The sequence below is a fragment of the Vigna unguiculata genome, chromosome 10 (assembly GCF_037176805.1).
Source record: "Vigna unguiculata cultivar grain cowpea cultivar isolate G323 ecotype 2 chromosome 10, ASM3717680v1, whole genome shotgun sequence".
Taxonomy (NCBI): Eukaryota; Viridiplantae; Streptophyta; class Magnoliopsida; order Fabales; family Fabaceae; genus Vigna; species Vigna unguiculata.
The window spans coordinates 10,284,220-10,297,399 of NC_140801.1; positions in this window are offsets into that span (position 1 = coordinate 10,284,220).

The window sequence follows — 13,180 nt, forward strand, 5'->3', positions numbered from 1 at the left end:
CTAGAAATGGTTTGTAAAAAATTATCTTGTAAATGTGAATATGTTGTTCAAGTAAAAGAGTGTTAAAATTGCAAGAAACAGTTGGAGAAGATAAAATATCTAATATAAACTCTTGCAAGATTCACAATAGGAAATGCTAATCTTGGTGTTGTCTTGAAATCACAAAATAGTGTTTTGAATAGAAAAGCAATTGGGTATAAAAGTAAAGACAATTAGAAGGAATTTAGGAATTTTTCTAAATATTAGTAAACCATCCTCTATAACATGTTTCTATTGCTTAGAAATTGGACATGCATCTAATTCATATTTCATCCAAAATCAAGGTACTCCTAAAGGAGAATATATGTGTGTACCAAAAATAACACATTAAAAGGAGCCAAATTTACTTGGTTACCTTAAAGCTCTCTCTTATTTGTGTTGCAATTAAGTCTTGAAGCTAAGAAATCTTTATGATACCTTGATAGTGGTTGTTCAAGACATGTGATAAGGGACATGGATAATTTCAGTAAAATCTCATTTAAGGTAAATAATTGATTCAACCCTGGAGACAACAAGAGAGGTAAAATTCTTGGTGTTTGGACAAGTAATAAATTCATGATCAATAATCATTAAAAATGTGCAACTTGTGAAAGGATTAAAGCATAAACTTCTTAGCATTAGTCAAATATGTGACAAAGGTCTTAATGTAACTTTTGAGGTAATTGTTGTGTTGCATTAAAAGACTAGACAATTCCAAGAGATTTATCTTTGAAAAATGTCATTGGAGATGTTACAAAAAAGAAGTATTTACAAGAAGACAACCAGGAAAATTCTGCCTGAATGTAGGTTTTATATCCCAAATAGAGCCAAAATTTGTGGGCGATGCCTTGTAAGATGAACATTAGTTGTTAGCAATGTAAAAGAAATGATGAAAATGTTATTGGAATCAAGTGGGTGTTTATAAATAAGTTGGATGATTTTGGATCAATCTTAAAAAATAAAGCTAGGCTTATTTCTAAGGGTTACAAACAAGTGGCAAGATTAGACCTATGCACACCAGTGACAAGACTAGAGGCTATCAAAATTATGCTAGCTATAACATCTTTAATGGATGCCAAGCTTTTTCCAAATGGATGTGAAAAATGCCTTCCTAAATGGATTTATCAAGGAATAATTTTTTGTAGAGCAACCACTAGGTTTCACTAATTTTGAACATTTAAACCACATCCACAAGTTGAGAAAGGATATTTATTGTGTAAAACCCACACCTAAATCCTTGTATGAAAGGCTTAGTCAATTTCTTATCCAAAATAATTTCAAAAGAGGTAAAGGATATTCCACTTTATTTGTTAAGAAATCAAAGACTAACATGCTTTTTGTACAAATCTATGTTGTTAATATTATTGTTGGATCCATTAATGCTTTGTTATGTAAGGAATTCTCTAAGTCAATGAAATTGGAAATTGAGATATCATTTATAAGGGAGTTGACATTTTTTCTAGGTCTACAAATTAAACAAGTCAAAAATGAAATATTTTTACACCAATCAAAGAGAAGTCAACAAGAGAAACTATCCTAGTGAACTTTGAAAGAGAGAGTTGCAAATTTGGAAGAATTTCTCAATATTATTTCCATGTTATTTTTACAATACTTAAGCACTCTTATTTATAGAATTTAAAAGTGAACCCAAGTCTAAAAAAGGATACAAAGAACCTTGAAATTAACAGGCTTCAAAACTTTCAATAGTGACTAATGAGTTGTCAAGTTCATGCACCAAGTTAACTACCTAATGCATGTACCTTTCTCATAGTCACTCAAGAATCAGCTTGCAAATCCAAAACTGCACATTTGTAGGACACAACCTGATTTAATTGATTAGGTTATTTTTATAATCGATTAAATTGAGGTTGTCACACTAAAATAAGCCAAAATACAATGCTAAGGAAAATATCAACCTAGCCAAAATACAGGACCTAAAGGAAATACTTATTTACATTTTGACAACGGTAAGAGAAATGAAATATAAGCTAATACACTATTTTCCACAAAAGAAGATCTATTTGAAGTTGTTATTCTTTTTCCATTATCCTAGCCCTGATTGATGTTGCAACTTCCTAGATAAGCTCCATCAAAAAGTGTATCCATCACAAAGTGTATGTGTTTGCACTACATTTCAATCAAATCCCAAATAATGTCATCTTACAATTTTCAAAACAATCGCAAAGTACCTTAGAGGAACAAAATCATTTAGACTATGGTACCCTTCTAGTGCATCACCTAGCTTAATTAGGTATTTTGATTCAGATTACGGGGGACGTCAAATAGATAGAAAAAGTACCACTGTAACACGTCACCTCTAAGGATGTTCTTTATTTCTTTGCACTCCAAGATTCAAGCTTGTGTGGCTCTTTCTACCACTAAAGTTGAATACATAGCAATTGGAAATTGTTGTGGTCAAATACCATGGATGAAACAACAATTAGAAGATTTTTTACATATTTTTAGATCGCATACCATTGAAATGTGATAGCATAAGAGCCATAAACCTAAAGTAGAAATCACATCATGCATTCAAGGACAAAACATTTAAAGATATGACACAATTTCATTAGAGATCATATAGTCATAAGGGATTGTATAATTAAGTACATTAATACTAAACATCAATTAGTTGATATATTCACCAAACCTTTGGCAAGAGATAGATTTTATGATCTTATAAGAGACTTAGGTATCATAAATGGTGATTCTTTGAGTTAAAGATAACTTCAAGTGAACAATTTTGTATTTCAGTCAATCTAGTCTACAATAATCAATTAGAACTTACTATAATCGATTATTAGAGAAGAATGTTGTTTGGAATAATTAATTATTGTTCAAATAATCGATTATAGAGGATTCTGGAATTTCAGGATAAAACAAAATGAACTAATAATCATTTAAAATTATTAATAATTGACTATCATGCAAAGTTGAACACCAAAATTCAAATTTTTTTCCATTTAAAACTCAAATTAAAAAAAAAAAAAAGAACGTTGGCAACATATATTTACTCGTTTAATGTTGAATCTAAACATTTAGGAATGATCTTTACTCATAAAAAGCTTCTCTAAACCTATATTATCACATCAAATTCAATCCTTGTTGTGAAATCTCTCTAAACATTATATTTGTGTTGTCTTCGTCACTTTCAGACCTTCCTAAATTCAGTTTCTTCTTACCTTCACCATTTTTCACCATGTCAGGCTCATCATCAAGGAAGAAGCTCAAGACAAAAACCAAAGGGAAGACAAAAATTGAAGAAATCCCTAAAAATGGAAGAGAAACTTCTAATATTGTGATTTATGATTAATTGACACCATGAGTTAACTTCTAATATTGTGGATTATCTTGTTATGATATGCTTAACTTTGTCCTATGAATCTTACAGAATTCTAAGTGCATGACATCACAAAAATACTTTAGGATCATAATAAAAAAGGGGGAAATTGTTGATTTCAGAAAACAATGAGAATCCAATATCATGAATTATGAAGAAAGATATTAAGTACTGAAGAATACATGGAATGCTTAAAGCATCTTGAGGTCTTTTGGAAAACTGGGTTGGAGTCTTTAGAAATATGATTTTTGTAATAAATAAGTGTAAGAGTTTTTTTAAATAATGAGTGGAAGACAACTGCATTGCACTTACCTCATTAAATACTCTTATGACTCTTGAAATTATCGTAAAAACACTATAACACTCGAATAACTAATAATCCCCATCAAAAATCAATTATTGCAAAGGAAAATTGTTTTCTAAACCTAAAACTTTCTGAAATAACCGATTATTATAAATGATAATTGATTATCCTGACCTAATTTCAAAATGGGTGTTTTTTTTTTCTAAAATGGACCAAACGTGTTGTCCTTTTATAAATTGAATAGAACTCTATGTTTTCTAAGATAGAAGTTAGCTTGTTAAAATTAGCTCTGCAAGAAGCTTTGGTTAACCTAGTTTTGAAGGAGTGGCTTCATCAAGAGTGTTCTTAAATGATAAGGTGTTACTACTACTAGTGTTTTGAAGCTTGATTTATCCCTACAGGTTTCTTAAAAGTATTTTTTTTATTTCTTGTGATTTTCAAGATAGGTGTGGTTTGATTCCTTGTGGTATTTTTAGGAAGGTGTTTTCATCCCTTGTGGTAATTCAAGGGAGGTGTGTTTCATCTCTTGTGGTTTCAAGAGAGGTGGTTGATCATTCTCTTTTCCCCACTTAGCAACTTGTTGATAAATGTTATCCTTTTGTTTATCTCTTTTCCCAAATTGATTTCCTCTAGAGAATCTTGTGGCTAGATTCTTTATTATGTGATGACATTTACTTTTCAAACCTTAATGGGCTTTGGTCATAGATACAATCTAACATATTTCAACGTACACCTATACCAACATTATTTTTTGACTCCATTAAAACATTCGACTTATTCATACCTAAATTATTATTACTTATTCTTAGCCCACAATTAGTTAAACTTTCTTGACGATTTTCGAACTCAGCCACCTCATAATAGGTCTCCATTTTGGTCAAGAAAGACAAGTACTAACCTTCTTAAAGGTTCATTTCGACCACTTATCTCTTTGATCAACTATGATTACTTCCAAGTGTCCATCTTGATTCCACATAAAAAATTCTTGATGAGTTGTTGAAGGAACTACTCCCACTACGTGAATCTACTCTCCTCCTAACAAAACATTAAAGTTTGCTTGGGATTGGATGTAAGACCCGAGAAATTTAATTAAATAAATAAATAAATAATTAATAAATGCGGGTAGTGGGAGCCTTTACTACAATTAAGTACTAGCTCAAGTGGTTGAGAGTATTTAGGCATGGTGAAAGGACTTGTGTTCGAGTCTAGTGTTTGCCCTTTTTGTGTTATTTTAATTGTTTATTATTTTAATAATAAACGCTTGAACAATGAGTGATAATACAATCCTAGATTTATAAGAATCATAACGAAACATGAATTGGTTGAATTGGGTGTGCCCTTGCTTTGAAATTTGATGGTGTGTTCAAACCTTGGCGCATCATGGTTTTTTTATTGTTTATCATTGTTTTTCAAAGCATGAATATGTGATCAAAGAAGATTGTGCAAAGTCTAGGAAGGGACTTGAAGTTAGAGCAACGTTTGGTGCAAGAAGGAATTCTTAGAATGCTTTGGAACAAGATTTTCAGGTTAGGGGAGTTGCACTTCGTGCTTTAACCTTTGATTCCATAATTGTGTAATGTATGGGTTGCATTTGTGTGTTTTATTTCTGCCAATTTTATAGATTTTTCGTGTTTCCGGAATTTTCCAGAAATCACCTGGCGACAATGAAGGTCCACCAAGCGATGCAAGATGTTTGAACTAAGATTACGGGTGCTTGATAATCTCTTGATTTGGTTTGCGGGTTAATAAAAAATGAATTATCATGCTCTTGCTTTGAAGATATATTAATTTTGTGATGTTTTTCATCGTAATGCATGAATACAACGCCTTTGTATGATCAAATTCTTCCTGGTTCGCGTTTTTGGAAAATTTCCAGAAACCGCATGGCGACGCGTGAATTACCGCCAAGCAACTCATGCTAAAACAACCCAGTTTCTGGGCTTTTGTTAAGAACCGCCTGGTGGTGAAGAGTTGCTGCCAAGCGGTGAAGAGTTGCCGCCATGCGGTGAAGAGCTGCCGTCAGGCGATGCGTGTGGTGTTATGTTCATGAAAAATGATATTGTTCATATTTTTCGTGTAGCAAGAATCGCCCGGCGCTAGTTCTATACCGCAGGCGCCAGGTTCCTGACTTTTGGGCTCTATACGCCACTGTTTTTCTAGTCTGCATAGTGTTTTTAAAACTGCATTTCCCGATTCATTAACTGTCCGATTTAGGTGAAATTTTGACAAGTAGTCCATAACATCTTGTTCTTTACAATGGACGGTGTAGATTTGAATTGGAGGTCGATAGCTAGAGATATATGTGAGTCGTGATTGTTGGTTTGAATTCTCTAAGAGTATGTTTTTTTGTAGTACTTGTTGAGCCATGTTGAAAATATAAATCTATATATGTTAGCTCGAATATATGATGTTATATTTGTGTGAGAAATGCCACTATTGATGATATCACTATGACCGAGTGTTGCATGAACATGATGGGTTTTGGACAAGTATGGGAGTATGATAATCATACTTTAAATGTAATGGGATTGCGGGGGCATGCAGAATAAGTATATAGCTTTGATTGTGTCTTATGTGGTGTATAAGTTGTGTAATTGTGCAATTGTATCAATTCAAATATATATGAGTTAGATGACTAAGTGTTGATGTTAATCTTAATTTCACATAAGCGATTAGTAAAAAAGGCGTTCATGTAGTTACTGATTGAGGTAAGACTTATGCTGTGTATGAATAAATGAGTTATGTGCCTACTGTCTTATTATTTCATAATTTCATATGAGTGTGGCTTACTCTTGGTTCAAATTGAATGTTAGCATTGATTTAAGATGTGGGTATATATATGAATTATAAAAGAGAGGAATGTGTGCTTATACTTGAAATATGCATATGTGTTGTGATGTTGTAATTTGGAGTATATGAATGTGTATTTTGATTCCTGGATGTTTGAGAATTGAATGGTATAATGCTAGGATTTGAATTAAAGTACCTAAAACCAGTAGTGTCATATTACTAGTGTAGCACCTGGCGATGCAGAGTGGACTGCTAGGTGATAATAGGAAACATGGAAGTCTTGGGTGTTGTGGCGCCCGTCGGTGATGGGGAACCATCAGGCGGTCTGCACTGCCATTTTGCTTGGCTGCGCCAGGAGATGGTGTAGTGGCAGGGTGTGTTTGTGATACATTTTGCATTGCTTGTTGTATTTTTCTTTGTCTGGGATATGCTTCATATTGTCATGAGCGGGTAGGTTCATCACTGGTGATGAACACTTGATAATATGAGCAGGGAGGTTCATATTATGATTCTCTCATGTGAGGATACGAGCAGGGACGTTCGTATGTTCTGTGCTCACACTTGAGGGTTGTTGTGAGCGGGGAGGTTCGTAGTTGTTGGATCACATGTGTTGGACTACGGGCAGGAAGGTCCATAGAGTTGGACCACGAGCAGGCAGGTTCGATGAAGCATTGGAATCCCTAAGACCAGCTTGAGTATGTGCCTTGTATAGTGCAATGTGTTTTTCTTAATTTTGTTTTGATGTTGTGATGTGAGACTGAGATCAGGAGATCTTGTGTCATGAATGGGTAGGTTCATTGCTGGTGGTGAACACGTGATGATATGAGCGAGGAGGTTCATATCCTGATACTCTCGTGTAGGGATACGAGTGGGGAGGTTCGTATGTTCTGTGCTCAGAGTTGAGAGATGCTACGAGTTGGGAGGTTCGTAGCTGATGGATTATGTGTGTTGGACTAGGGGCGGGGAGGTTTGTAGAGTTGGACTACGAGCGGGGAGGTTCGTAGAGGCAAGACCACAAGCGGGCAGGTTCATGGAAGCATCGTATATCCTGAGTCCATGTCAATTATTTGTGTGACTTGCAGGTTGAAAAGCCTTGGGGTATTAAGGTCTTAGCAAAGAATTAACTAGAATAAAATAGTTGGGTGTATCTTGATGTTATTAACTTATAGGGTTAAGTATGTTTTTAGTCCCTCAACTTTGACTCAAAATTGGAATTCGTCCCTGGTCGAAACTTTGATCAATTTTGGTCCCTAAACTTTAAAAATGAATGAATATAGTCCTTTTAACCAAATTTTCTTAACTTTTTTTTAGGTTTCGAACGCATTTCTCAGTAAATATTGGAGTTGTTTACGCTGTTTGACACATTCTTGGCTCAATATTCACTAAGAAATGCGTTTGAAACCTAAAAAAAAGTTAAGAAAATTTGGTTAAAAGGACTATATTCATTCATTTTTAAAGTTTAGGGACCAAAGTTTCAACCAGGGATGAATTCCAATTTTGGGCCAAAGTTCAGGGACTAAAAACATACTTAACCCTAACTTATATGTTAATTGTTATGAGCTCACCCTTTCTGTGTGTGTTTGGCGATGATCGTGTGACTTGTCACATGGGAACATATGATGTTCCAGGTGATGCTAGTGAGACATAAAGTCGGATAGGGGCTTGCGTGGGAAAGCCTTTTAAGGAAATTTACTATCATTTTATTTTTAGATTTTTTTGTAAACCGTATTTTTACTAGAATATGAACTAATATAGATTATTGGAACACTGTGGTTTAATTGGATGAGTTTAATAAATGTTTTTAATTTCCCACATTTTGGGAAGGACATTTAAATAAATGTGACTTTATTATTTCTTTTATTTTATATTATTTAAAATTAGTAATATCCCCTCGGTCGCACTAAGGGTAGTCTATTCATCGTTGCTCTTTCATCGACAAAATCCTTGTCCACTGTTTGATTTTCAATCTCGATTTGCAAGATTAAAGGCCTTAAGTGAAACCATTTTCCTTTAGAAGGCAGCTTTATATATGTAGCTCTTCAATGAGGGTTTTCATAAGAAACCTCTTGTATACATATCATTTTTTCCTTGTCTCAGATGTCAACACCCAATTTCGTCCATGCAAATAAATTTGTTCTAAAAAAATGCTTTTAATTAATGATAGAAAAAATTAAAAAAAGGAGAAAAAGAAAAAAAGGTGTAATAGTCTTTCTTTATATTTACAAACTTTAAATTTTAGTAAATAATAATAATAATAATAATAAATAATGATAAAAATAATAATAATAATAGTAATAATAATAATAATAAAAGAAGGGATAATCTATTTTGTTTTTATTTTTCACAACGCTTTTTCACGAGCACAATGGCTCAAAGCTTTTATACATATCTTCACCCCTACTCTTTGATTTTTACACCCCTACAAGACATGTCGCGAGAAGATATTTTTGAAATCTTTGTTTTAAGAGAAAGGTATGATTTTAATAATTAGAAGCAAATATTCACAATAATAATTTTTTTTTTGAGAACGGTACGATTTTAATAATTAGAAGTAAATATTCTTCGTAATAATTAGAATTAATTATATGAATATTATGTTATGATTTGATTTACATAATATGTTGCATTAGGATCTTCTTGTACCATAAAATATATGACTCTAATAATTACAGGAAATATTTTTTAATAATTTATAATCAATATCCTGTATATTATGCGAAGATTTAATTTCTATAATATAATTCATCGGGACCAATTCCTTCCTCATATATTTCATTATAATTAAAGACTCAGATTTCAGTGGTATCCAATGTGTCTATGTAAGCACAAAATATTTCCAATGCAAGACAGAAAAAATTTTGACACTTCCCTTCTATTTTTATTACGAGAGCACACACGCAAAGGGCATCACCTCACTATCCTCTCGGTCGGATTTGCTCTATTTGTGGCCTTGAAAGGTAAGTTCTTTTTTGCTCCTAATGTTATTCATTATTGGTGAGCATAATAAAATTAATGGGTCGTGAATCTTGACTTCGTTACTTTGTTACAATATTAAGTGTATATGTCGACCTGTTATATGGCCAAATGTGTTTGGGGTTCGGATGTTAGTATGAATTTGGGTTTGGACTTATGATTGATATGTCTTGATTGAAACTTAATGTTCGATTGTAGCAACAACTCTGATTATGTATGAACGAATCTATTTGAGTTATTAATCCATGTGAAACTTAATTTATATGCGCGACCCTTTTCTTTTCTTGTCTTTGGGATGACATTATTTTTATCTTGGTAATTAGAAATATCTCTTGTAGGCTTTTACTTCTCTGATATTTCCTGCAGAGAACAAACAAGATAAGTTAGGCACAAGCGTCACCTTACCCATGTAATCCACTATCTCCTCAGTTGCCCTCTTCCCGGTTGGTACGTGTCGGCTTGGACCCAGGAGGGGTTACCTGCAGAAGGGACTCCGAAGCTCAAGTGAGTCAAAGCTCTCAAAAGGTCAAATCAGGTGATTAATGGAGTAATGAATGTGTACCTTTAATTACTGGGGTCCACGTGTATTTATAGAGTATTAATTATGTCTGGTTATGCCATGCGTCGGGCCCTGGCTTGGGCCTTAGTTTGGGCTGTAAGTGGGCATGGGCCCTAACCCAGGCACTTAGGTGGACCCGTTGAATACTAGGGGGCTTTGATTTTGCTAAGTATATTGAGGTTGTCGGCCTAAGCCGACTACTTTCCTTGGCGGTTTGTGTTGCTCATGTGTTGTCTTAGGCATGTTGTTCCTTTAGATGTTTAGGTTACCGGTTTAGGCCGGTTAGGCCTAGGTCAGCCCAGCCTAGGCTGATTACTTGAATGCTTTGGTATATAGGTATCGTTTTATTACTATTTTGTTGAGTTGGCTTGGTGTGGTACACTAGTCCCCCGGCCTTGGCCGATATAGGTGTCGGTCAAGGGTGATATATGTTAGCGGGGCCGGCTAGGTGTGGTACACTGATCTTAAAAAATATAAATTATAAATTATATTATTATTGATATCATGTGAAGTCTTGGATTTGCTGTATAACTAAAATACTCCTTCATAGGCTTTTAATTCTCTTATTTTAAGAAAATAAAATAAAATAAATAAAAATAATAAATTATAGTTATTGAATATCAAATCAAGTATTGGATTTACTTGATAATTAAAATACTCCTTCGTTGGCTTTCAATTCTCTTATTTTAAAAAATAAAAATTATAAATTATACTTCTTTTGACATAATTATTGAATATCATGTCAAGTCTCATATTTGCTTGATAACTAAGATTTTTATCATGTTGAATCTTGAATTCCCTTGATAATTAAAAATATTAAAATTTCAAATTTTAACTCATCATCTCAAATAGTCTTTTACAAAGAACTATGTGATCCCTGATTTTCTAAATGAAAATATGTAGAAGCGAAGTACAATTAGGGATGTCAAAAATATATGTACCTGCGAGTATCTGTGGATAAAACCCGCAATGGGTAAGAAACGAATATTAAAAATGAATATCCGCTACCCGCGGGTACAAGTGTTTTTGATACCCGCATGCTAACAGGGTGGGTACGAGTATCATAGTATCCGTACTCGTGGTTACCCGTACCCGCTAAACTTTAATTCACAAAAATATCCTTATATGTATATATATATATATATATATATATATATATATATATATATATATATATATATATATATATGTTAGTAAAAAATATTCTGACCTAATATTTTCTAAGTTGCACATCTTGCACATCTTGTCTGGTCTTTTGTCTTCATTCTTCCAGCTTTAAGTATTGGTACATTGCCTTCTTCCAAGTGCACCCCTTGTCATTCTTCTCTTTTCCTTTTCTGAAATTAGGCATATACATCAAACCCTATATAGACAGTGAGTTTATGGTATGCTTGTTCTCAAATGATGGAATCAAAATAAGAATACTTGGCACATGGCAGTTGAGGTTTATTATTTGATTATTTTTCAGGAATCAATTGGAGAATGTGGGTTTGTTGATCAAAACACTAATTAAATAATTTTCATTGTTTTGAAGGTCATTTTATATCTATTTTTATAATTATTTGGACTTGTATGGACTTGAGTTTGTGTTGAACTTTATTTAAAATTTATGACAGTGATGTATTTTATTTTATTTGAATTTATGATTAAATATTTATTTTTTAAATAATTTTGTAAATACCCGCAGGTACCCGTGGATACCCGCGGATATGAAAAAAATAGACGAGTACCCGTATAACGGACACTTGACATATATGGGTACGGGTACATGACAAATATTTATCCAATAGGTAGGATACGGGGGAGCTACTACCCGTACCCTACCCGCCCCGTTGACATCCCTAGGTACCGTCCTTGACAGGCCAAAAAAGTAAAGAATTAATTTTTTTTATCTTTATTATTTTGTATATGTATTTATTTTGTGTGATTTTTTGGGAACAAAAAATATTTTAAAAATCTACTTTTATCTTGCATGCGTAATTAGGACAGACGTTGTGGGGTGATAATACCTTCCCATGTAACCGACTTCTGAATCCAAATTTGGTTTCAAAAATTATTCTTCTTTTAATATTTTTTTTTATAGTTTTCCATAATAAACTATGGTGACGACTTCTCTATATCTTTTACATTATTTTTACGATCCTGCCGCGATTTCGATTGCGACATCAAGTTCATAATGATCTTTCTGATGACGAAAATCATTCATCCTTAACTCGTCCTCGTAAGGCTTTCTTATTATATTGGCAAGATCGAGATAACATCAACACTCAGACCTTGCTAGTTTGAATTTATTGCCCAACTTTAGTATTTGAAATCTTAGCAAAACTTTTATTGGCTAACTCTGGCTCCCACTATCAAAAAACCTTTTTTACTACACTTTCCCCTAGCAAGGTTTAAGTCTTTTCATCCAATGTGCACTTCGATGAAAATTCTTCTAAAATTTTCGATACTTGTTGCTCATGTGTGTACAAAAGACAACTTGTCAAACACATTTTTACTCCTAGCATTATTTGATTCCTAAGGTGAAATGGGCGTCTTCAAAAAATTCATTCATTGGACCCTTTACATATGGAACAAAAGTTTTCTCAAGCCTCTATACAGCCTTGATTGGAGCCATTTTCTTATTCTTTGCAACATTTGCTTTCTTTCTCCTTTCAACCTCGAAAGTCTTTGTAGCAGATCAATCAAAAGTCGCACTACCCCTAAGGCAAAGAGTCATGTTCATCCTTCTCTTTCTTTCTGGTTAACAATTTACCAAGGGGCCCCTTACCTTTAGATAGATTTTCTTCTTAGAGTTCAAATTCATCCAACTCATATTTGAAATCCTCCTCTGACATATTAACGTTCACATGTCTTGAGTTGATATCTCCAATGCCAATATCAAGTATCATGATATTTGTATTTCCAACTTTCGGTTTTTTTTACAAAAATAGGTGTCTTTAACTCGTTTATTAAAAAAATATCAGTTTACAAATTAATTACATGATAGGGTCAGTTTACTAATAATTTGACTAATTTTTTTACAAAATTGGGTTGTTTTGATTTATTTATTACAAATATAGGTCAGTTTACTAATTAATTACATCACAGATTTAACTAACAATTTGATTTCTCTCTATTTTTTTTAACTTTTATAATAATTTCTAAAGTTTTACATATTTTTTTAAAAATAAATTTTAAATAATTTGATTAAAAT